Source organism: Lonchura striata, chromosome 1 (assembly GCF_046129695.1).
Source record: "Lonchura striata isolate bLonStr1 chromosome 1, bLonStr1.mat, whole genome shotgun sequence".
NCBI lineage: Eukaryota > Metazoa > Chordata > Aves > Passeriformes > Estrildidae > Lonchura > Lonchura striata.
In genome coordinates this window covers 11,923,312-11,949,758 of record NC_134603.1, presented here as the reverse complement: position 1 = coordinate 11,949,758, position 26,447 = coordinate 11,923,312, and the positions used below count along the sequence as shown (strand labels likewise).

At 40.8% G+C, this 26,447-nt stretch overlaps 1 long non-coding RNA gene across 1 annotated transcript; it reads right to left on the bottom strand.

Moving 5' to 3' along the window:
• Positions 1–23,189: 23,189 nt before the first annotated feature.
• LOC144246760 (uncharacterized) lies at positions 23,190–24,394 on the bottom strand. The gene is made up of 2 exons (XR_013340446.1): positions 24,265–24,394; positions 23,190–23,835 (listed from the first exon to the last, which is right to left on the bottom strand). It is a non-coding gene; the product is annotated as an uncharacterized LOC144246760 (long non-coding RNA).
• Between the last annotated feature and the right edge of the window lie 2,053 nt (positions 24,395–26,447).

The window sequence follows — 26,447 nt, the reverse complement described above, 5'->3', positions numbered from 1 at the left end:
CCTTGTCTCTCTACTCCATGATCAGGCTCATTTCCTTGCAGACTGCTGTTGTGTTATTTTAAGATATGCATCATAAAGATGCATGCAAAAAGACCAAGAGAAAAACAGTCTTTGTTAAATGACATTATTGTCATTTAACCCCAGCTGGCAACTCAGCCCTACACAGCTACTCACTCACTCACTCACTCACTCACTCACTCACTCACTCACTCACTCACTCACTCACTCTCCTGTGGTGGGATGGTGGGAACTGAAATGGTAAAAGTGAGAAAACTTGTGGGCTGAGATAGAGACAGTTTAATAGGCAAAGCAAAAGCTGTGTACACAAGCAAAATGAAACAAGGAATTCATTCACCACTTCCCATGGACAGGCAGGTGTTCAGCCACCCCCAGGAAAGCAGGGCTCCATCACACATAAGAGCGACTTTGGAAAACAAATGCCATCACTTGGAATGTCCTCCCTTCCTCCTTCTTCCCAGCTTTATGAGTTCAGCATGACACCATGTGGTGTGGGATGTCCCTTGGGTCAGCTGGGGTCAGCTGTCCTGGCTGTGTCCCCTCCCAGCTCCTTGTGCACCCCCAGCCTCCTGCTGGTGTGGTGAGGAGCAGGAAAGGCCTTGCCTGTGTCAGCCCTGCTCAGGATAATGAAACATCCCAGTATTACCACACTGCTTCCAGCACAAATCCAAAACACAGCCCCATGCAGCTACTATGGAGAAAATTAACTCTATCCCAGAAAAAAAACACCTTAACTGCTCATTCAAATTATTACAATACAGTAATGGGAATTTGTCACTGAAACCCAATACCCTCTATATCACCAGTTCAGACTCCCAGAACACATGGGACAAGAGTGTTTTATGTTGTTCAAATAATATGTGGAAAAAAGTATACTTTAAATGTTTTTACTGTCCATTTTCAGCATATAATCCCTTAAAATAATTACCAGGATTATGTTCTGCTGTTTTTGAGAAGTATAAAATATGCATCTTGTCTTCTTCTATACAAGTAACTTTAAAGAAATGTTGGGATAACTGTTTTCATTTATTTTCTATCTATGAAACTATCTTTCTCCTTTCTCTATAACGGATCCTTTAAACAGAAGCTGATAGTTTAGTGGATAAAAATGTATAAAAGTCCATAGTCAGTCACCTGCCTTTTGTAAGCTACAATAAAATCAGTTGTGATGATGTGAGGGAACTGATCCAGAATTGGAAAGATTAAGTTTCTTGAATACTTTTACATATACAGCATCTGTTTATTACAGATGTTGAAGTTTACTTGGTTTATGGTCTTTCCTTTATATCTCTCTGAGCCCACAGGGTTGGATCTGTAAAGGGCCATGAATTATTGAAGTTAGGCTTTGGTGGTGTTTAGGTATTCACTTTAAAATATGCAAATCTCAAAAATCTCACTTAGCACTACACAATGTCTGTAGAGATATAAACTTTCCCTCATAAATTTTTCCAGCAACCTACATTCTGCTTTTAGAACTACTCAGAAGCACCAGTCAAGCTCCACAGTCAGGTCACCCCCTACCCACATTGCCTGAAGGTCCTGATCCCATTGTTGTGCTCAGTGAATACCTATAACATCCTTTTCCTCCTATGACAACTGCCACTTTTGGAAACATGGCTAGGAGCAATCTCCCAGAGATAATACAGCTTGTCTTGTAGCTTAGGTACTCTCATGGTAGGACAGCAAGGACTTTCTAACACACAAGAAGAAGGGGTCAACCATTTCCTCCCTCCCTCCCTCCCTCCCTCCCTCCCTCCCTCCCTCCCTCTCTCCCTCCCTCCCTCTCTCCCTCCCTTCCTTCCTCCTTTAATTTTTTCATGTTTCCTGGGCACAATAGGGATTACCAACCATGTTACAAAACCTGAGGTCATCCAAACTCACATTTTAAGTACTCTATTTTGGATAAAATATAGTTTTATAATCGGTCTGTAAGTACATGAAGCTCCTAAACCAGCATCCTTCTCTGTCTCAGTTCTTCTTGTAGGTCCCAGGATATGAGTCAAGAATGACACTCCAAGACAAGGGAAATCTGCAGCAACCAACAAGCATATTGTTCCATGATATGCAAATGTATTACCTGAATACACAGTCATCCTTGGCATAAAACCTGCTTGTTCATCCCGGCTCTTCTTTACTTAATATTCTTTATTTTTACTGTATTTTATTCTTAGATAAAATGAAAATTCCTGGATTCTTTTAGTATACTCATGTGTCCAAATTCAAAGCCAGAGTTTGTGAGTAGGTCCTTAGCAGATTATAAGATGCCTTTCACCATTTTACACATGGTAAAATATTAAATTGATTTATTGTAAGAATATATTGCTACAAGAGTTAGTCTTGAAATCATGGATCATAAACTAGGGGACAAATTAGCCATCTAATGTACTCTGGGCTTTATCTTCTGTGACAACCCTGGAAAATATTTTATGGTGAATTTTAATGCCCTCCTTAGGTCAATTTGGAGCTGCAATTTGTCATACATCATTAATTTAAAAGTCTAAACAAGACCTGATATTAATTATTCCTTTGTAGTAGCTGAACATTTTATAAAGCTGCATTAATATTCCTGTTCTTAATCGCTACCTACAAGCATCTGGTTGCTGAGTATTTGGTACTCAGTGATTATTTTGTTTCATGCATTGAATTTGTACCTACTAGGAAAAATGCTACAATATAAAGCATGAGATTATAGTATTAATTTTTAAACCTTCTATGTGGTATTTCACATGCACAGAGATTTTCGCAGCTCTAGAAATTGAGTCACTGTTGTCTCAGACCAGCAACCACAGCTGTTTTCAAAGCTGAAGCTGCACTCTTTTTTATAACCTTAGATGAAAGCTTTTGGATTTTTAGAAACATAAAAACTCCAATAAAATCCCACATGAAATCAATGAAGTGTAATTATTAGTATTTCTAATTAGCAATAGTCTATATTGACTCTCATGTGTTTGTGTCTAGTCATATGTCTTTTACCTCTTTAGCCCAGAGCCTCCCAATAAACAGCCTGTTATATTAGAAAAGTAGTTCTTAAATTTGATATTCATGTTTCAAAGCAGTGGCTGTGGCACAAAAGAACACAGGTATAGGGCATACCAATGCATTACTTGCAACCAGTGTCTCAGAGAACAGATTTCTAGGAGTTTGGAAGTTACTGTGAGTGGATAAAAATAACAAAGTGTAACATGGGTCTAAAAGCTTGTCTTTACATATTTAAAGAATTTGAGAATGTTTTAATTTCACAGCTAATCATTAGCTTTGCAAAGACTGATAAACAAAAGAAGGAAGGGGAGGACTATTGTCTGAGAATTTTCCCTTAGAGGATTGCCTTGAGGGCACGGTGGGAGAGGTGAAGATTCCTTTCCGTCAGGCAGCTAAAAGGCAGAGGTTTCCGCCTTCCATCCAGGGACTCCTTTGCCTTTCCTGCCACCTGCCCCTCCTTCCTGAAGGGGCACCGAAATGAAGGCTGGAAATGCAGCCCTGGGCTCCAGCCCTGAGCCGGGCTGGCTCAGGCCACTGCTGCTACTGCAGGGCAAGGGAAAGGGAGGGGAAGAGGAGCAGGAAATCCCCCGATGTCAGGGGACCTTCCTCGCCCTTCATCCGAGCGGCAGTTTGGAGGAGCTGCCTCCATCGTGCCCTGGGATGAGGGCTGTGATTGAGCCTGCCGCACCTTTGGGAGCCGCCGGGCTTTGTTTCCTTGGCGGCAGCAGCGCAGCCGGGCCGGTCTGGCTGACCCCGGCAGGCAGCCCCGCGGCTGGGACGCGGCTCGCCGTGATACGCTGCACTTTCATATCCAGAGCTGGAATAACAAACGAGGTTCATGCAGGGGGCAGAGCTTTGGACTCATCTCTGCTTGAGAGGCCTGGTTATTTATTAATTATATTTAAAGTTTTATAACAGCTTAAAAGGAATGCGAGCCAGAGGCAACACTTCCAGTGAAGCCTCCCTTGTGCAATGCTTGTGTAATTCCCTTGTTTTAGTGCTTGGTTTTGTGCAGCTACGATAGGCTCCAGACTGTTCCTTTCTCTGATGCCTCCACTAGCCCTGGTGGTTTCTTCATCCTTTGACATGGGAATGTTCTGACAGACAGACCCCCCAAAAGTGTTTTGAAATCCCAGAACATGGGAGTCCAGAGTCCAGCAGGAAGACCAATACAAACCCCTTCCCAATCTCTTTCTAAGGAAAATCTGAAATATTATTGCCTTTTGATACTCTCTTGGTGAGATTAGAGAGAATATTTTGCAAGCCACTTTCCTTCTCCTTAAAGTTCCATTTGCCATGAGATGAGTGTGGTTGATAGACTACAGGATCCAAATTTCCAATAAAGAGCCTGACAAAATTAGAGTATCAAGGAGTGATGTCAGTGAACGTCTTCAGGTGAGTTCAGAATTGAGGTATATTGGCTTGTCGAGTTGGGAAGTGCTTTGATAAACATATTTTTGATTTGCCACTATCTTTTACATAGTGCAAAGCAACCATTTATTTAGTAGGCACTTCTGAAGTTCAAATTCCCTGGTGTGAGAGGTTTGACTTCAAACACTCGGAAGAGGAGAAATTGATTTTGGCTGAGCCAGTTTGGGGCATGGATAACTAAGGACCGGACTCTGCCGAAAGATTGCTTGTAAAGAGGTAGCTGGTATTAATCACTCCGGTGAGCCTGCTCCGGGTTTCCTCTGGCATCCTGGGACCTGCCCCGTTCCAGGCAGCCGCTGCCATCTACAGCCACCTGCTGGCTCATGCCTGCATTCTGAATGTTCTGCACAAGCTCCTGCAAGGCACAAGAAGATATTTCAGTATATCATTGCCAGTATTACATACCACTAATGTCTTTTTAAACAAACAGCACCTATTTGATCTAAGCATACCTCCTCATTCTGAAGAGACATGTTGAGAACTTTTACTGCCTTTGTGTTCTCTTTTAATAATTTTACGTGGGCCAAGTTTCTTCCAGATGCTTAGCACATCTTAGCTAATGAAAACATTGCAATTTTGCATGGCAGATGAGTATAATTATACCCATTTTGCAGCAGAGAGTACTCAGAATTAAGCCAGGTGAAGCTCCAAGGTCTCTCAGAAGCATCATTGGTAGGGGCTTTTGTCTGACCATTTCTGCTTGCACAGTTTGATACTTGCTGGTGTTTCTTGAGATGCTGGCCCCAAGGAAGGAGAGTTTGGGAAATAAGATCTGCTGCACCTTGTTAGAAGATATGTGAGGAGTCCTTGGAAATCTTTTCACCCTCTGTCCTTCCCTACTGCTGAGTTTAGCTTTGCAAAGTGCAGCAGGGAAAGGCAGGCCTGAAAAACACAATGCAAATTCAATGTATTGCAGATGAGCTGCGGGTTGTACTTTAATTTACCAAATTTGCATAGCCAGTATTAGTTATATCCTAATGTACTTAAAAATATGTTAATCAATTAAGAAGTGCTTAGAAAATTATATGCAAACTAAATAAAATAAGGCAGCTGAAGGAATGCTTAAGGAAGTGGCTCCGGAGAGGTTTCTTCAGTTCAGTGTCTGTGGAGAAGATGCCACCCCATTTCAGTCAGGCCTTATCAAGATAAGCTACTAACTGACTACTTTGATTTCAGCAATAAACAATATTATCTGTGTTTCTTGATTTCTTTTAAATTAATGTGCAACTTTCAGTACTAGTTGCAGGTTTCATAAACAAACACAGCAAAGTAACAAATGTTAATTGGACCCACTAACCACAATGTAATACGAAAATCAACAGCTTTTGTTATTTCTGTTCTTGTTTTGCTGACTGTGCCATTTCTTCCCTATTCCCCTGTTTAGTGCATTAGTCCTTCAGTTACCCTGTTGATTTATTTTTTCCTGGGAAACAAAATCTTCCTGGCTCATTATGTATCTCTTCTGACCTTTGGTGCTGTCCACATGACTAGAGACAGAACACTTGGTTCTACAGCTCCTGATGTTTACAACTGTTACAAAAAACAAAGCAGATGAACAAAGTGACTGGGGGGGCAACAAGGAAATAAATAGCTGTGATCTGAGTCTTAGACCAGTTTCAATCTGTTCCTCATGGCTCCTCTTTGTAGACATCCTCTGTGTACAATCACTGAAAGTCTACTTCCTAACCAAGGTTCAAGCCTGCACATCTTGAATGATCCTCATCCTCTCTGAAGTATTTGTTGCCCTTGACACCAGTATTAAATGTCTGTCCTTTGATACCTTGTAGCATTGGGCATAAGGACTTTTTTTCTATGCTCTTTTTGTTTCAGTCTAGACTTTCCCTCAAGTGTCTTTCCCCAAAGCTTTCCTCCCACCTCAAGGTGTAGCCTTCTCAAAAGGTATTGCTTTCCCCCCATCCTCAGTCCTCTGTTCTTGGGAGACCTCTCCTGCTGATGTGTATGCAATTATTACCTCTATCCAACTACCTTTAAGATACTTATCTACTGTTGATCTTCCACACATCAGTTTCACATCTCACTGCCTCTGCCCTAGTGCTACATTCTGACAGACAGCTTGCTACCAAGCTCCCTGGGATCCAAAAAAGGAACTAATTAAAAAACAAGCCCAACAACACAGCTTTCCTTAGGTCTCTGGCCAGCAGCCAGTGTGTGTGTCAATTTAAATGTCTTTGATATTTAAATTTAGCTCCCTCTTGCTGCTGATATCATTTGGCAGAAGGTATGCTTACAAAACTATTCCCAAAGCTATTTCACCATCATTTTTTATTCACCAGCTATTCAGACATCACTGTACTACACTCAAAACTTCCCAAGAATTCACATTTTTGAATAACAAATATGTAGAAATGAGTAAATGATCAAAGTTATCCTAATTGGCTAACGGGATGATTTTCTTGTTTTCACTCTCTTCTTTCTGCTCTCTATGTTTGTATGCTGTACCAAATCTTCTAGCCAAGGAATGTCTTTAATTGGTCATGACTTACTTTAAGGTTTCTTGGAAAATTAATATGTGTTTTTACTAGTTCTGTTTGTTTTGGTTTTTAAATATAATTGCAAGGCAGTAAAAGAGTAATTTAGTAATGGTACAGTATGACTATAGAGCTGCAATGCTGATATGTGATATCAGAGGCAAATGTATTATCTGACTGAGAATGTTGTACTTCTAGGTCCCAGTTTCAACACAGTTGTGCAAGCTAGTACAGATCAGAATATGGCTTTTCACACATTGAATGTCTTGGTTTAAGAAGAGAAAGGAAATAAGTTGCCTGGCAGCTAGACTCAGAAGGATCCTTCAACTGTATTAGTTCATGGATTTTCTCAGAAAACTTCAACACTTCAGAGTTGTGCAAGAATTAGTTTCATGTATTTCTGAACTTATGAATTCTTCTTCACTGAGGTTCCTAGTTCCTTTTTTGAGGGGGGCTGCTGAGTACTCTATGTTTCTTAGTATTCAAATCTGTTAATTTTTAAAGCATTACAGAATGAAGTTACAAAACTAGGATTCAAGTGATTCTATGTAATTTTAGGTGGTTTTGAGCAAAATATAGGTGCTAATAAAAATATTTGTAATAAATCAATAAATAAATTTGTAATAAATCAATAAATACATTTTTTAAAAGAGAAAATTAGTGAGAGTTACTTAGATGTTACCATAACATGACAATACTAACATCTATATCTATACAGGACCCAGATACTTTGAATTTAGACAGAAATCCCGGATTCAGGGGACAATTTTTTCCCCCTCCTACTTCATCTGCAGGATTTGATACAATGTTTATGCTGATATGTTATTCTATACAGTCATGGCTGCAGGTGTCTGCTTTTATCCATAATAGTTCAGAAGTGAAGCATTCACCTAGACCTAAATCACCTCCAGTTTTTATCTCAGGACATTGGAATTGACTAGGTGAGTGCTATAGTCACCCAGGTGTCAATGGAGAAGTTCTAAACTGCATATTCCATAAAATGATTAAATACCAGAAAGAGCTGGGTAAAGCACCCACTTCTTGAATACTTTAACAACCATATTGTACTATACTTATTTGCTTTCTTTGTCCTACTGAATATTCAGGTGTGTCATACAAAGCAGAACTTCCCAGAATATCCTGCAGCAGATGGATAAGGTGATAGCAAAGAGAAGGGACTCTGGACTAACACCTTACACCTTCTCCAGAGTAGGGGCACTTGAACTTTGTTTTCCCAGATCCTAGGTGCCTTGCCTGGGCAGCCAGATAATTGCCTTGAACATTTAGATAAACCGTCAGATCCTGGCTATCCTTTGAAAGGGCTGTTGACCTTCATCTTGCCTTTCGTCCTGAGAGGACAATTACAACTCAGTAACTGCAGAATCAGAATCCCAAATGCAAATAATTTCAATGAAGGAAATACAGTAAAGCTCCCATGGATAAAATCTTGTAAATAGATAATAATCTTTTATGGATAACAGCAAAAACCTCCCCTTCTGTCTTGCCTCTTAGCCTTTTTTTGATCATGAAACCCTCATCATTAAGCTGCAGAGAAGACATGCTTCTTTTAGCTCCTTAGAACTATCCAGCTAAGACTTTAGGGGGAGGGATACTTAAACATGCAAGGTATTTTAGTAGTAAATTTGGCAAATTTAAAAATTCATTGGTTCTTCCAGCATCAGCCTGAGTGTAGTATTTATCTGTGAAGTTACCTATGGCTTGTTCTGTATTGAATCTTTTTCTTAGACAGTTTTTGTTCACAATATAATAAAAAGCCTATTAAATTAAGTGGAAATTGTGTTGTTGCCTATGTCACTCAGCTGGAGAGTTTTTCTCATGGTGTTTTAAAAGCTCTGCAAAAACACAAGCAGGAAAGTTTCGGTGTGAGAAAACTGTTTGACATTAATTATTAATACATATTAATATTCATAAGGAACCTAATTAGCTGGGAAAGTCATAGTGATCTTATTTGCTGATTAGCAGAGAAAACACTGACATATTTTTCCAAAGTTAACCTTGTTGACTAAAATTTGTGTCAATGAGCAAGTGCAAGGTTAAGAACAAGAGGATAATCATCCTGGTGAGATAATAACTACTGAAGTAAAACTGATGCAACAGTGATTTTTCAGCATTTAAGAGATCTAAAGTCATAGATAATTCAGTTTGGAAGGACCTCTGAAGGTAGGTTGGTCCAACACCCCCAACAAACCTGGGCCAAAGTCAAAGTTACCTTCCCTGGTGCCTGGGGGGGGACACACTGCAGTGTTTGCAAAACACCAAATGGGAAATACTTGAGCAAAGGAGGTAGATGTAATTAGGTATAAAAGACAAAGTTAAGGGTGGTTCTTTGCAGTTTCATCCAGGGAAAAAAATGTTTTTTGAAGTCATCAAGCTGTTCTGTTTGGCCAGGCACGTTAAAAGTAACCAAGATAAAACGCTGAAACCCTATTTAAATTGAGTGGTTTCATTCTGATCATAAGGGAAGGTCTCCCAAGTGTTGCTAAAATAAACGTCAGACTTTCTAAAAAAAAAAATAAAAGGACAGTGATTCAGGACAGCTGTGAATGTAGCAAGTAGTGTCTAGACCTTATCTGACAATTTGTTTATGATATATCTTCTCTCCTCTGGCTCTGATGGACCACTGCAGGAGAGGCTCACAGGAGACACCTGCCTCAGGCTGCTGGGGGTAAGGCACAAACGTGTAGGAAGAGCAGCCAAGCTGTAGGGATGTGGTCCTGAGAGCTGGCTGGGCTGAGCAGCAGCACCACAGGCACAAACACCCCTGTGGAGTGAAGTACAGCACTTCCTGCTTGCCTCTTGGCCCATGCTTACACTGCTCTCCATCACATTTATTAAAGCCAGCAGTATTACTTTATTCCCACTCCTAGCAAGGGTCATTACCTAGGGATTTTATCCAGACAGCATCCAACCTTGTTATAGCTCTGCCCACTGCTGTTTGTGTGACTCATGTTGAGGGTGAGAATCAAAGGCAAGTGAAGTTCTTGGGGGAGCTGACCTTGTTCAGCAGGGCTCTGCCATCTTGAGACAATTTTCAGGTTGCTTCTATACAGCAAGAAAAGGCTACCTCAGCTGTTAAGATGGAAAATAAAGGTACTCAATACTTCCAGGAACTTTTAAGATTGGACTTTGGTTTCTACTATTTTCACACTGAGAATGTTGCTATTTTTGCTGCTGAGACTGGGATAATTTGACAGCTGGGTAAAAAAATAATGAAGATTCTTATGGAACAACTTGTATTTTTCCCTAAACCTGTACAGAAAGCCTCAAAATTTAAAAAATCAGGAATCTTACTTAATCATGTGAAACTTTGTGGATACCTGATTTCTTCTTACATTTTCTTCTTATTTTTTCTCCCTCATGTTTGCTTTCTGTTTTGAACCACAGCCTTACTGACTGTACATGTTTCATAATTTGGGTCTGATGCATTGGTGATGAAATTTTTAGGATCTGCTAGCTATTCAATTGTCTCAGGAAGTGTTGCAATACTTGCTTTAATTTTTTTTTTTTCTGCTAGTCAGAAAAGCAAGTAGAAGTCCTTTTAAAAGGTTGTCTTTCCAGTGGTAGCTTTTGGATTTATGTAAGAGTCCAAGACTGAATTTTTTGACCTTTCTGATATGTTAACCAAAGTGTACAATGATTACTTTGGTAAATTAACCTCTCCTATTTACATTTTATCAAAAGACTGGGGGTACAAAGGAAAAATTCCGAATAATATTGATTTGTGATTATAAAATTCCTAATAAAAGCTAAAATCATGTTTTTGCTATGCTGTTTTGAATTTAAAGCATCTGAATTTCCCAACTATCTCCCTGAGAAGATCAGCAGAATAGACCTCTCAGTTCAGACCTGTTCTCAAATGCACAGGAATGTGCATACCCAGAGCTAGGGAAGATAAATTCAGAAAGATTTAAGTGGTTGAAAAAAAGCAGGCTGTGGTATAGCCTAAAAGCTGTGCATATGAACAGTAGAAAGGCAGAGGAAACAGTTATGGATGTGACCTTGAGGAGAAGCTGAGAGTCAGACATACCCTCTTTTACAGGCAATGAAACATCCCACCAGAGTTTGCTGCTTCTGCCTGTGTAGAAATGGGATCTATGTACAATGTTTGCAAATAAACAAGATAATACTAAGAGCATATTGGATTTGTATCAACAGTTTTTATTTCAGTAGAAAAAAAATCCTTGCAAGGCCTTGCAGTTTGATGATCTACTTGAGTGGGAAGGGTAACACTAGTCAATAGTATTTCAAATACAAAACTCTTCAATGAACCTTGAAAGGCTTTGAAGAGTTTAGTTGCATTAGCATTTTGCTCTGTGGTGAAGGTCACAAAATAAATTAAACTGTCACATTACATTTCTAGTTTCTCTCAAGTTCTGAAGAGCAATGGGTGTAATTCTGCTGTATAAAACAAGACTGAAGGAGAATTGCTCAAACTGATCTTCAGAGCAGCCAAATCTTGACACAGCAGACAAGTATGGAAACTGAAAAGGTTTGGAACAGAAATAAATGCAAATCAGCAGAAAGTCTGAAATGGACCAGAAATCTCAAACCTGTTCACTGCTACAGCTAAGGCAGGACTTCACATAATGGAAGATTATACAGAGCTAGTTGGAAATGCAAAAGAAAATGTTAGAAAAAAAAATCAGAATACTTGACATTTGTGAGATAATGAAATATTTTTTTTTTTAGGAAAATATATGTTTGTATATTTTTTATTTTAGATTTATTTAAGTTTATTTTAGATGGAAAATTTCAAACAGTGAGAAGCTACACAAAATAAAACATCAATTTACTTCAGAAAAAAAGGAGTGATACCATGTTTTCATAGATGACAATAAATCAGATTAAAACAAAATTTTCCTGAAGCTGCAGATTCACCTTTAGGTCCTTGACACATATGCAGTGACAGATTAAATCTGGTTGACTGAAATTGTTCTGACTCTGGCTATCCACCAAACCCTTAAGATACAGCTAATGCCAGACTGTTTTAAGTTAAAAATCCAAAAATGAACAGACCCTAAATACAACTTGCCTTATCACAGTACTTATTCCATGGAAGGGTGAGGCACATATATGGGGTGGGTTGAATCTGCCATCAATTTTAATCTGCAATCACATTGTATTTAAGCATTACATACAGTTCTGCTGCTGCCAGAGAAGAGGAAACTTTAGCCAAGAAATGTCATTGGACAAGACAAACTTGTGCAAAATGTTCAGTCTGATCTGTGAGAAAAAAAACATACTGAAAGCCAGAGAAACTGAAGTTTTGTGGGTGAGATCAGTTCTATTAAAGGTATTAGCTGATCTTTAAATATTTAGCTCATCAACTGTATTTGGGAACAGGATGTAGAGGAGACAAAACCCACCCTTATTCATGTAGCCAATTCTTTTTCTTTATATCACAGTAGCATGAATATGACCCAAACCCTTCGACCTTAGCTAATGACTTCTTTCACAGCAGAACTGCTCACTAATTCAAATACTCATTGCATGGTCTACTTGTCATAACAATCCTTGCATGGTTTTGAATGTGAAATCAGGACTTCTCTGGAATCTGCTCTTTGGATCTGGCTCCAAATAATAAGAATGCCTTCTGGCATCCCACACAGAGAAAGGTAATGGACAGACCTCACTTGACACAATTCTAATGAACATGTTTTGTCTTTGTTACTCTCAGTAAAGTCCCAGCACTGTTTTCTCAGACTAGATCTCCCAGGAATATTTGAATTGCTACAGCCCATTAGGTAATTACAGACCAGGATTCCTGAAATGCCAGAACATGGTCTGGCAAGACCAAGGAACAAGCAAGACTACAGGGAAAGCTCAGTCAGCAGTACAGTAGGCTGAAAAGGGAGGGGCTTCTTGGGCAGCAGGGAGCATTCTGTGTTCAGTTCCCTGAGAAGCAGGGTATTTGTCCAGTCCTGCTACCACTGGTTCTTCTGTCAGAGCACCCTGAGTTCATCTCTCAGGCCCTCCTGATGCCTGTGTCTGGCTGACTGGTAAATAGTGAAGAATGAGGCTCATGTCACTGATAATCACGTTTAGCAGAAGCACTTCAGCTTTGGCTGAAGAAGCTGTTATACAGCAACACATTGCTTGCTTTCACTCTTGAACCATCCCACCCACCAGCCAATAGGAATAGAGGTGGTGAGCATAACAAAACATTAAAAACAAAAAATAAAATATATTATCTGGTCCAACTGAGTCTGAAGATCTTCTTGACTTTAGCTCTTTGAGAAGTGGGCCCATGAAGTTCAACAAGGCCAAGAGCAAGGTCCCTCACATGGTTGGGGCAACCCCCAGCATCAACATAGGCTGGCAGTGAAGGGATTGAGAGCAGCCTTATGGAGAAGCACTTGGAGATATTGATAGACAAAAATTCTGAATGAATTGACACTATGCACTTGCAGCCCAGAAAGCCAACAGTATCCTGGTCTGTCTCAAAGGAAGTGTGTCCTGCAGGTTGTGACAGAGGAGGGTTTTTTCTACCTCCACTCTGGTAAGGTTCCACCTCCAGCTGCATCCAGCTCTGGATGTACAAGAAAGCACAAGAAAGACATGAAACTGTTGGAACATATCAGGAGGAGGGTGGCAAGGGTGGTCAGAGGGCTGGAACATCTCTGCTGTGAAGAAAGGCTGAGAAAATTGACTCTGAGAAGACCTCACTGCACTATTTCCATACTCAAAGGTGGCTTGTATGGAAAAGGGAGATGGGCTTTTTACTAGGAGTGTAGTGACAGGAAAAAAGGCAAGGGGTTTAAACTAAAAAGGGTAAATTTAGATTATATATGAGGAAGAAATTATTTTACAGTGATGGTGAGATGCTGGAACAAAAAACAAGTTATCCAGAGAAGTTGTGGATGCTCCATCACTGGAAGTGTTTAAAGTCAGGTTTGATGGGGCTTTGATCAACCTGACCCAGTGCAAGATGAGATGTTGGTCTAGATGATCTTCCAAAGTCCCTTACAACCCAAACAATTTTATCATTTTATGATTATTCACACCAACACTCAGACTGTCGGAAACAGAGAACACATGGAAAGATTTCTGTAGATGACAAAACAGATGAGGCCTCCTTTTCTAGGCTTATCTTTGTCCCTCCATGTTGCAAATAGGTGTTTTAAGGTCACTGAAATAATCATCTTCAAAGGAGAAATATTGCCAAAACCGGGTTTAATATAAAAGCAAAATCATGACAAAGTTTGTTGGCAAGTTTTCACTCTATTACTTACCAGGTGGTTAAAGCACACAGAGGAAACAGCAAACAAAAATCCAAAATCAATCAATCAATCAATCAATCAATCAACCCAAACTGAAATAAACCCAAAACTATCTATGTGTAGGCTGAGGGAGGGGTGGGGGTGGTGATAAAAGCATAGGGAGGGGTAAGGATAAGAAGGAATACAGAAGACCTTCCTGGCCCCTCCCTAAATAGAACCCAGACTTGACCAACAGGTAATGCCTAAGGGAGCAACAGCACTTCATCTTAAGAACACTTAACCTTAACAACATTTAGCACTTAACCTTAACAGCACTTAACAGCACTTAAACATCACTTAATCGATAACTTAAGTTAAGCAACTTGACAAAGTGTTCATATAAAATTTACAATACATGTATTTAACAATACAAGTTACAACAGTAACTTGCTTAGTACAAATCTGAAGTACTTAAGACTCTAGGAGAGCAACATTCCTAGTACATTTGTTATAGCATATTCACACTTGCATGTGCACAGATATAAAGAAGTCTGTACAATGTATATCTGTGAGGAATTCCCCTTGAATTCAGTGAATTACTCATGCCTGCCTTTGCATCTTCTCAAGGGGTGAAGCGTTGAGCCTTATGGTGTGGGGGTATCAGCCACATCATTCACCTGTCCTCTGAGTTTAGCAAACTTCAGGTTTAGCAAACTTCAGAGTTTGCTGGCTCTTTAGAGACCCCACTCAGAGGGATTTTGCTGTTTGCAGCTGTTGCAGTCTAGGAGAGCTTCAAGAATCTCACATTGGACTCCTCTATATAGGGTTGCAAGAGAGTTGGCTTTAGTCAGAGTCATTTTCCATCCTGGCTGCAATTCGCATCAGTAACTTTCTTTGAAAGTTTGATAACAAAAATATTATTTCCCCTGGGTTGTTATTCAGGTAAGAAAAATAAATTTCCATTGCTGTTTGTTAAAAAAGCAGGAGCTCACCAGACAGCACTAGTTCCTGGGGGCACTCAGTGTTTCTGACAAACTCAAGGGGAGCTGAGCCCAGGTGCTGCTCACCAAGGGCAAGGCCTAAGGAATGTTTCTCAGATCACAGTGAGACTGTGGGTGAGAAAGTGGGATGCAGCATCACACTGATGCATTTGCTTCAGACACTTCAGACTTCTCTCTTTTTTTTTTTTTTTTTTTTTTTTTTATTTTTTCCCCCTTTTTTTTGCAGTCACTGTAATTTTGGAAATTCTCTTTGCAAGCTCAGCTCAGGTATTTGTTCCTGGAGGAAGCAGTCCCTCCCTTTTCCCAATCATTCCACTGGTAGAGCCATATTCATCTTCATTTCATTATGTCAGCTATCAAGAAGTAACAAACTAATTTTTCCCTCTGCAAGGCAAAGCTGCATACTGCTTTAAGATTTTCAGCTAGCATTTTCAAATAGGCTGTTGTAACACCAACATGCTAGTCTGGTTTTACCATCAAGTCTGATATCTGCAGTTGACTCTGCTACAGTCAAGTACTTTGATTTTGTATTTGGATTTTTCCTAATACTTCATTAATTACTTAGCTTCCCTTGGCATTTTATAGATGCTCACAAGGTATCTCAGGAGTGCAAGGAGAACTACTTCATTCATTAGCTCTACTTTCCTAGCACAATTTTCCAGCTGATAAACAGATGGTTTTGAAATCAAGAGAGAATACAAATTCATAGAACTGAGTTCCAGGAGGGGACACAGTAATTTAAACTGTCACATGTAATACAAACCATCTTATATCAACCAGTTACCTGTGTATTTAACCCAATTACTTGTGTTGAAGAAAAGCATAGCTTGTGGTTGACTAAAATATGTACGTGACAACTGATTTACAAACAAAAAATCATGTCTTTATCATCTCACCAGAGATCAGTTCTGGGCATTAAACATACTCAGCACTAAATATTTGGGTCTTATTCTTCATTTGAATGACTCTGGATCTGTTGGCAGCCACTGGTTTTGAGCCACTGCTGTTTGAGTAAGAAACCCATTGGCACACAGAACTTTTTTCCCCCAGAGGTTTCTTTGCTACAATCCAGTCACTCCTCAGTCATTTATTTGACAAATTCAACACAATGAATATTTTAAATATTGTAGTGAGATGCATTTTCTCAAGTCTAAAATATCAAATATAGACTTCTTTCTCTCTCTCTCTCTCTTTTTTTTTTTTTTTTTTTTTTTTTTTCCCCAATTATTAAGGTTGATTTTTGTCCTTGAGATCACAAATTCCCACAGGCCATTCTGGCATCATCAGCAGCAATGCCATATACCACAGTGAAATAATTTTACCCTTCCTACTTGCTGTGCACATTTATACATCCAAAAATTACTGCTTTAATATCTCTTGTTACAGCACTTTCATGGTTATGAACGTTTAGTGAATGCTGCATGTGCCACTTTCCATACTAGTCCCTCATTTTGTATTGACTAAAGTTTCAAGAGAGCTTTGAAGATCTGTGATGCTAAAAATATATAAAGCATGAGTTGAGCCTTAAGTACATGTAAGTTTTTCTAAAAATGCTGCATCAACCAATTAAAATAAAACTGAAATAGCAGAAAAAGCTGAAGGCATGGATTGAGAAGCCCAAACAAACCGAAATTAGTGATTAATTTTAAAATAAGTTAAGTTTCTCTACTGAAAGCCTCCCATCTAGCTTTGGTCCGTTTCTATTGCAAGCTAGCAGACAGGGCAGAAGCACGGCTGACATTCAGAGACAAAATACAGGCGTTCTGGTGTGTAATTTAGGAAAGGTCCACAAGAGGGGGGTACCAGCCGCAAGCAAAGCCTGCTCTGAAAATGGGATCTGCCTGGAGGTCTGCAGAGGGTTTTGCAGTAAGGTTTCACTTACATGGCAGCGCTTCTGGGGACCCTTTGGGGATGGGCACCCAGCTCCAGCTGGATTTTTTACTTAGACAGCCCGACCTCGGCTGTTTTTAGGATTCTAAAGTAACTGAAATAGTTTCTGTACAAAATAGTTGATAATAACATGTATTGAAGTAAACAGTTGAAAATATCCTATCAGTTACTTCAACTTTTGAGATAATAGGAAACAAAGTCTGGTTTTAAAAGAAATACAGCAGTACCTAATAATAGAATTTGTTTCCATGACTTTATAGGAAAGGTAAAAACCCCAGAGATCCCTTTTTTACAAGGGAGGTTACTGAGTCGAAACTGCAGATCTCACTTAGGCCAGCACTGCTCGTGTATGACTGCACCATACAGAGCAGTACTTAAATCCCCATTTAAGATTTTTTTTTTACATTTTGGCCCTAGATACTTTGTGTGGGTTTTTTTCCAACCTTGAGTGCTTGAAACACGAAAGCCTAAAGCGCAAGTCTTAAAAAATTTGTTTTATATGTTGATTTTCAATGCAGCTCTATTCTCTTTTTCTCAATGCTGAACGCTATGTAGAGAAGTACTTCTGTAATCAGGACACTGCGATAGCTGTTTGCCTGAAGAATCAAAAGCTCAACCTGAGCATTTCTGAGCAATACAGCATGAACTTCTCCAGCTTTGATGAAAGCTGAAGGCAACAAGCATTCTTGAAAATCAGTTTTAGCTAAGAAAACTCAGGTAACTTTAGGTAAATGTGTGTAATTTCAGGTAAATCCAGTGTATATGTTTCTTGACATTCACATTTCTCCTGAAATGCATCTGTACACATTATGCACTCCTTTCTCCTTTTGAAAGGTAGATGATTGCTGGTTACTTCTGTTGTCATCCTGGAGATTCAAGCACCTGGCAGCTATTGTAACTCAGATCTATTACAAGAGGATGCAATGGAAATGCAGTAATTGTAGCTGAAACTCCAGGTCTGGAGGAAAGGGACATGGGCTCTTTTCCCTCTAGAGCTGGCTATTACCTCATTACACACAAGTACAGAGTCCTGTAGGAGGCTGTAAATACTGTTAAAGCAATTCCTACAAGGGTTTCATGTAGGAATATTCCTCTACATTTTGACAGTGGGCTCTGGAACACCTAAAGAGTGACCACACTCTACGATGGGTAGAGCACTCTTTGAGACTATGTTTTTCCCCCTAGTCCTTGCTGTGTACCTGCCAACCTCCATATTTTTCCCTCACTCTTAGTGACTAAGTCAGGGAAGGGAGATTACCCAACTTAAGTGTGAGTCCTTTTGGCCATCAACCTGCACATCACTTGTGAGGGACCCAGGTGCTCCTCAGAGGAAGAAAGGAGGCCAGGAATTACCATCAGTAAGCCTGATTCTGGTCATCAGCATTCTTGAAAACCAACCCAATCTTATACACAAAAGGACAAAATTGGGAGCCAGGGACCTGCCCTAAGCTAGGGAAGGCAGAATCCATGAGACATGGACTTGGCATTGACAAAAACATGTGGAAGGTGCTTGAGCTGGGACAGAACTAGAGAAGAACATTCATCTAGAGATGAAGGGTGGAGACAGGCATGTCACTATACTTGCAGGAGTGAAGTGGGCAATGGTTCTGGCAAGCTGAGTAAAGAGGCTGAGCTTCATGTGAGGTATAGGTTATATTCTTCTCGTGAAGGAACAGCAGGTGAGAAGGCAAAGCAGTCTTTCATCCAGGAGTTCCACTTACTCTCATTCAAAGCCAAGTTTGATATAGGTGAGTGAATTTCAGTTACTATTGTTGAGAAAATTATTACAGTGGGAAAATACATTAAAGCCTCACCAGGTAAAACAAATAAGTAGCATAAGTGAAGCAGTTGAAATTCTAACACTTAGCAGCATAAAGATTTGAGGAGAATTCTAACATGAAAGACAAAAAACAAATCAGGAGATCGGAAGAGAGCACTCAGCAGTACTGAGGACATCCCTGCTCCACAGAGCAATAGAAGTCAGCCTCTCCCCATCTCACTCATGTTCTCTTCTGACAAGCAAAGAGCCTTAGGACACCTTACCATGGCCAGTGAGCCCAGTAGCTTATTAGTTCTAGCTCTGTATTTGTTATGTATTTTCATTAAAAAATCTTCGGGTTTGGGTTTGGCGGGTGGCTCTTCAATAGTGTTTATGCTGCCTTAAGAGCTTTTGCTGAGCAAATAAAAGTTACCTGAACAAAGTAGCTTCTTTGTTTCACCACCTCATCTGGGCAGGGTGAATCACTGTAGAGATCAGTATCTTCAAGGAAATGAAAGAAGGGATGATTAAGGCTTGGAGTTTAGAGGTAAGTCCAAAAGTGCATTTTTTTTAGGAGTACTTTTTCCAGTTTTTGAAGATTAAGAAGCAATTGCACCCCCTAATGAGAAATTAGAGTAGATGCAGAAGAGACTGAAGAGAAACAGGGAAGATGGGTGACAGAGAAAATATACAGAACTGAGTGGAAGAACTTATCTGCATCTTGAAATTATGTATTTTTAGAAGGCTTTATCACATGTTCCTACAGTCTAAAGAGACAATCTTTAGTTTACAAAACAAGCAACCAACCAACCAAAAACCCTGCTAAATGGAATTTGCTAGCTGTGTGGATCCTCTCCTTGTTTTGTAGATCAGACATCTTGCTGTAATGTGCTTCTCTGCAGTCTATAATTACAGGCTGTCCTCATTCTTACTGACATTTACAACCTATAATATTCAGTCATAAATGCCACCTATCTTAGATGACAAATGCTTTGGGTTTTTATTGGCAAGTAGTATTTTTCATTATGAGGTCATGTGGAATTTAGTATGTGGCAATTAATCTTCTTGCACTTCATAGAATATAATCATTGATATTGGAAAATAACTATAAGTTCATCAAATCCAACCATTAACACACCACTGCCAAGTCCACCACTAAGGCATGTCTCTAGGCACCACATCTACACTTCTTTTCCAGACTTCCACATTTGGTAACTCCACCACTTCCCTGGGCAGCCTGTTCCAGCCTGACAGCCCTTTCCTTTAAGAAATTTTTTTCTAATAATCAATCCAAACTTCTTCTAGTACAACTTGAGACCACTTCCTTTCATTCTGTCACTTGTTATTTGGGAGAAGACACCAACCCCCATCTAGTTAAAACCTCCCTTCAGGGAGTTGCAGACCCATAAGGTCTCCCTTGAGCCTCCTTTTTTTCAGGCTAAACTCCCCCAGCTCCCTCATCAGACTTGTGTTCCAATAAGTTCGTGCAGCAGCAGGATAAAGTTACTCAAAAGAGAGTTGATGTAGATTAATTCTCGTAAGTTGTTTTGTTGTTTGGGTGTTTTTGGTGGTTTTTTTTGGTTTTTGTTTGTTTGTTTGTTTGTTTGTTTTTTGTGTTGTTTTTTGGGGGTTTTTTGGGTTGTTTTTTTTTGTTTTGCTTTTTTTTTTTTAAGTATTTTTTAAGCTCTCTCTCCTGTTCCTTTCTTTTCTGGCTTGTCCTTCCTATCTGCCCTCCAGAGCTCACCTGAATTTCTAGAGCATGGATGGATTACTGTAGATGTGTAGTTTGCAATTCCACCTCATAGGAATTCACAAATATGCTTACCTCTTCTGTTCATAGAATTAGTGCACCTCTTGCTGCAGCATTGCTGCATATTGAACTTGAAGATGTGACTATCTTCTGGGTGAAGCTGAGCTCCAGCTATGTAGAAACAAACTACTTACACAGCAAACAATGTAGTGAAGCAGCCTCTGGGGTCCATAAAGAGAATGTGTTTGGATTGTGTGTGGCAATAAAGCAGTACAAAGCTGCATTTCTATTCAGTGCTGTGTAACTGCTCAAAAGGAAAACATTGTTTAAAAATGCTGCTGCAGTGTTGAAATGATTCTCCACCCTAACTCTGCCTTTTGGTTTTTCAACCCTTTTTTCCTTTCTCATGATCTTTAGCCTATCTGCTATCTATTAACCCTACTCCTATATCACCATCTTCTCACCATAAGCCTGAAGATTGTAGTGCCTTGTGAAAACATTTTGCTGTCCTCAGCAAGGAACAACTAGGAAAAGCCTGTGAAACATCTCATCAAAATCAGAGAAAAACACAAACACTGTCACAGACTGGTGTGAGGATTGTAATTTTTAAATTAATGAGTTAGCTTCTCCTTTCCATCCTTCCATCCTCGTCATCTGTGATTATGGATATCATTGGCTGACTATACCCACTGACTATAGAGTAAGAAAAAGAGGTAAAATATTGATAGTATATTTTAAAATCACCATGTGAAATCTGAGATAAAATTTTATCAAAATGGATAGCATAATCCCAGCCTTACACAGAAAACAGAACCAAGAAGGGGACAAATGCTTATAGAAGTAGCTGTTGGAGCTGCCACAGGATATGTAGCCACTGGCTACACCACAGCCTGTGTGTTGCCTGTATCCCTCAAACCCAAACAACTTTAAATTACTGCCTGGATTCCCCAAGAATTACAGTTTAGCTGTATTATCTAACTGCAAAGAACATAATAGCTAGTGGCTTTAATTCCCTAATTATGCATTAATAAGAGACAAATTATTTCACAATGTTCCTGCTGGAATAGAGAGAAAATATTGCTAAACATCCCTTGGTACACTTTAAAAATACAATACACCATCAGGATGAACTTTCATTATGTGTTACATAATATTTTTAACTCCTTAATATAATTCCAGTTCATGCTTTACATATATGATAATGTTTTTGCTGTTTTTCAGACACTAATATATGTTATTGACATTCATTAAAATAATTTAAAAACATTTGCAGAGTTCATTGTGATCAAGTCTTGAAAATATCAAGCTGCACTACCCTATTCCTTTTAAAAAATTAACTTAACCACCCAGCTTCTCAATAAAATGCTCACATAAAGGACAGCAGGTAAAAACCTTCACACACCCATTGATATAAACGCAATGATTATGGCTTTTTATGTAAGTTACCTCTTGCTTCAGAGCTTGCATCTCTGATTCCGAGTAACTGCAGTTTTATATAATTATTCTTCTAGTTCTTAAGGATCCCTACCATGCCTCATCCAAACATTTACCAGGCTCTGCTGCTTCTCATGATGATGAGTGAGACACAAGAATAGATGTTCTTCTTTTGTCTTTCCCTCTATACACCAGACTTGCTCCAACTATCTACCTGTGCAGGTGGAAGACCATTACTAATTAATGAATTACAAGGATGCATAGTGAGACCAGGCTCTTTGTCACCTGTAGCACATCCATGGACAGCAAGGGTCAATCTCACACTGCACACACTGCCACTGACACTGCAGAGATTGGTTCTGTAGTAATTTTGACAGGGTAATGAAAATGAAACAAGAAGTTCCCTCATTCTATGAAAAAAAAATTTAAATGTTCAGGAATGCACATAAATTGTAAAGTTGGAAAATAAGGTAATGGCATTTAGCAACAATAAAATCAGTAGCTCTATCTAGCTATCCACCTTATTTACAATAACATAAGCAAGAACAGGTAGCTCTTACAGTGAACTTGCATTTCAAGAAGTACAAATATGCCAAGCTGTTCACCACAGCAAGGAGAGTGAGAGCAAATTAAGAAAGAGCAGCGAGCTACCCATTTCCAATGTCTTGGCTGGAAATACAGAATTGTTCTGATAGCATCCAAGCCTCAAACGGATGCATCAATTGTAATTGATGCAGCAATTGTAATTGCTTCAATTCCCAGCACTAACCACTCCAAACAGAAGTATGAAGAAAAATGATTCCCATTACATAATTACATAATTTGGAAAGAAATTTGTATGAGTATTTTATGAGTATTTGCATGAGTATATAAAGAAGGCAATTTCTTGGGGTGGAAGGAGAATAAGCATTCAGATTTGTTGATCACCTAATAAGATTTAATTACTGCCTGCAGACAGAGAAACACCCACACTTACTCTTTCCCGTACCTTCCATGGATTGCTGCCCTCTGCTTTGGCTCAGGCACAGTGGTTACAGGGTGACTTGGACAAGACAAAAGGTTCTGCAGTGGGTTGCACATACCTGTTGTGACCAAAAGAACCTTACAGCTGCATGTCATGGTTTGACACTGGCACAATGCCAGTGCCCCCATGAAAATGTGATCCCTACCTGGAATGCTGTGAAGTGGAATCTAGAATAGAGCAAAGCAGGCCCAAGCTTGATAACAGGAAAAAAACTTTATTAAACTACCACTACAAAAGAAAAGAGAAAACTAAAGAAGGGGAAAAAAAAAACCACACAAAGATCCAAATGAAAACCTTGCAAAACATTCCTCCCCCCCACCACCCAACTCCAACAAACCACAGTGAGACACAATCTGGACCCCAATCAGGTTTCCACCCTTCAAACAACCGATACTCAGTCCATCGAGGGAACAGAGTCTCTCCTGTGCCACAGACCCCCCAAGAAACACAGCTCCACATCCTGTGTTTCCATGTCACACATGGCATCGCCCGGAGAAAAAGTTTGCCATGGTGACCCTTCTCCTTTTCATGCACAGTGCTCTCACCACCAATGCATGGATGGTCAGACTGCCTTTAGGATTTTTCCTTTCAAGGATGCCCTGCCAAGAGGGGAGAAAACAACAGTTCAGTTTTTCATTGTTTGGGACCACAGACCCCCCCCATTTTCCCCTGGGGCCGAGGGCTCAAGAACAGAGATCTTCTTCTCTTCTCTTTCCTTTCCAGGGCAAGGGGGCGCCACCACAAACCCCCTAACCTTTTCTCTGTTCACTCCACTTTTGTCTTTTTCCCAGCTGAAGCAGGTCTCTTGACTCACTGGCATCCTCCCAAAACACAGTCCCTCTTGAAGGAGAAGATTTGGTTCAGGTTGTGGCTAACATGGAAAAGTCCAGCCAAAAGCCACTCCTTGTCCCCCTCCCATCCAGAATTCCTCCTTCCAACATCCCATCCCAGGGTCCAAGGTGTCCCTCTTCTTCTCTTTCAAACCGAGGAGGGGAAAGGAAAATTCACAAAGCTTTCATTTCTCAAGAAAGGGTTAAAAGTCCGAACTCCCAGGATGGCTCGATGCCCGGACATCCAGCAACTCCTACACAACTGGGCACCTTGCAGCAGCTCCCCCCGCTCCTCCTTCCTCGCGGCTTTCTCTCTCCCTCTTGGGAGAGGAACTCTGCGGGCGGGGAAATGGAGACATCCCAGATTTCTTCCACCCTTCCATCTGCAGGGGCCAGCCCGGTTCCAGTCCTTTCACCACCCTTGGGGCTTTCGGCCTACCTTTCTCAGGCCATGGGGCTTCCCCTCCCCCACCCAGCTCGTGGCTGGGCGGGGGAAGGTCTGCACTGCACGCTGACCGGAACCAAAGAGAGCGAGTTCCCCTGGGAATTCTGCTTTCAACCCCTCTGTGTTCTCAGAGGCGTGTCTACTTTCAATTGGTCAATATCTAAATTGACCTCTTCCTTCCGGAAAAAATTCTCTTTCCGTGTCAAACCACAACACTGCATCAAGCAGGATCGTCATGGGGCAAAGGGTTTTGTGTAGTTGGCACTAAATGGAAAGAAGAAACTCTACTCTAGTCTTAAAATCATCATTCAAATATCTTAATTCACAGGATTCTGCTTCTGTTTCCTTGTCCACCATCCTTCTTTCTATTAGCCACTTGAGCTTGTTCTGCTCCTTGGTACAGTTCTGACTATGCACTTGCATTAGTCTGGAATTAATTTTCAGCAATTGTTAGTTCATGTACATTAATTTACATTTCTTAGTCTTCAGGAGGTTTGTGTTGGTTCCAGTAACTTGAAGGCTATGGCTCTTCTTGGGTTTGGTCTCTAGCATGAAATAACCCAGAAGGTTTAACTTGATCTGTGGAGATTGGACCATAAGGAAAATACATTTTTAGCAGGCACAAGGAATATTTATAAACTGAACATACGAAATCAAGCGCAGATGTATTTAAGAAATTAATCTCCAGTGAGAACTTGTTGACAGCTCTAACAATCCTTGTTCAAACTGGGGAAAAGCAGCTCCTGCTGTGAACATGTTTTTACAGATAGATATCTATGATTCTGGATGCTACTGCTGCACCAGAATTAATTTCATTGTTGAAGGAATAACCAGCATTGTTGGATGAGACCCATGTTATTACCAAGTAGAAAAATCTGTGTTTGATGTCTTTAGTTCCCAGGATCTTTATTTTTAGCCTGAACTGACTGATCCAATGAGTGAACCAAAGCCCCATCTCTTTGGGTTTCCAGTTTCACCTGAATTTATTCAAAAGTGTCACACTGGATTTATTCAAACATGTCAAACCAGAAAGATCTCATCTCCTTTAGCTCCATGTGAGTGTGATTGGTTTTGATTATTCTTTCATCAGTTATTTCTGCAATCGTATCGTGTTTCACAGGTTCCTCATTTTTAAATATTGTTATGCTGTGATAGACAGACGTTGCATTGCAACAAGTACATGGCCCAAGAAAAGTCCCTCTTGGTGAAATGGGAGGACCACAAGTTAGTGCACTTGAGGAATTCAAGGCTAAAAGAGGAAGTTCAGGATTAACCTGTATCAAAAGCAGAGTGGCCAGCAGGATGAGGGAAGGGATTCTGCTCCTTGGCTATGCCCGGAGTGACACAATACACATATGGATGCATTCGGATGAGGCCCGATGAGGGCCACAAAGCTGATCAGAGGAGAAGCAGCACCTCTCTTATGCAGACAGGCTAACAGTGATGGGGTTGTTCAGCCCGGAGAGGACTCTGCGGAGCCCTTACAGCACTACCCAGTGTGTAAAGGGGCTGCAGCAGAGCCAGAGAGCGACTTTCACAAGGGCACGGAGTGACAGGACAAGGAGCAATGGCTTCAAACTGAAGGGGAGTAGATTCAAATCAGATACTAGTAAGGAATTCTTTACTGTGAGGGTGATGAGGCATTGAACAGGCTGCCCAGAGAAGCTCTGGATGCCTAATTCCTGAGAGTGTTCAAGGCTGGGCTGGATGAGGATTTGAGCAATCTGGGCTAGTGGAAGGTGTCGCTGTCCAGCCTTCCAATGCCGCTTCCAACCCAAACCCTTCCATGACTCGGATTTCTCCCATGGGCGGTGCTTTCACTCGTGCTACGCCGCGCGGCGCCCTCGGCCTCCAGCGCCCCTCAGCGGCGCCGCCCTCCCCCGTCACCACGGCAACCCGCCCCGCCCTTCGCGTCACATCGCCCGGCGGGCGCAAGCCCCGCCCCCCCTGCGCTCCCATTGGCCGGCGGCCATAGCGCCATCTCGGCATAGCGCCGCCGATTGGCCGGCGCCGCTGAGGCACGGGCGCGCGGTGCCCGCGGGGCGGCGGCGGCCGTTACTCATTAGCATGGCGGCGGGGCCGCCCCTCCCGCGGGCCGCCCTCGCCGTTCGCGCCTGCAGCCCCTGGGTCCCTCCCACAGCTCCATTCCTGCCGCGAGGCGCCGCCGGCCGCCGGGA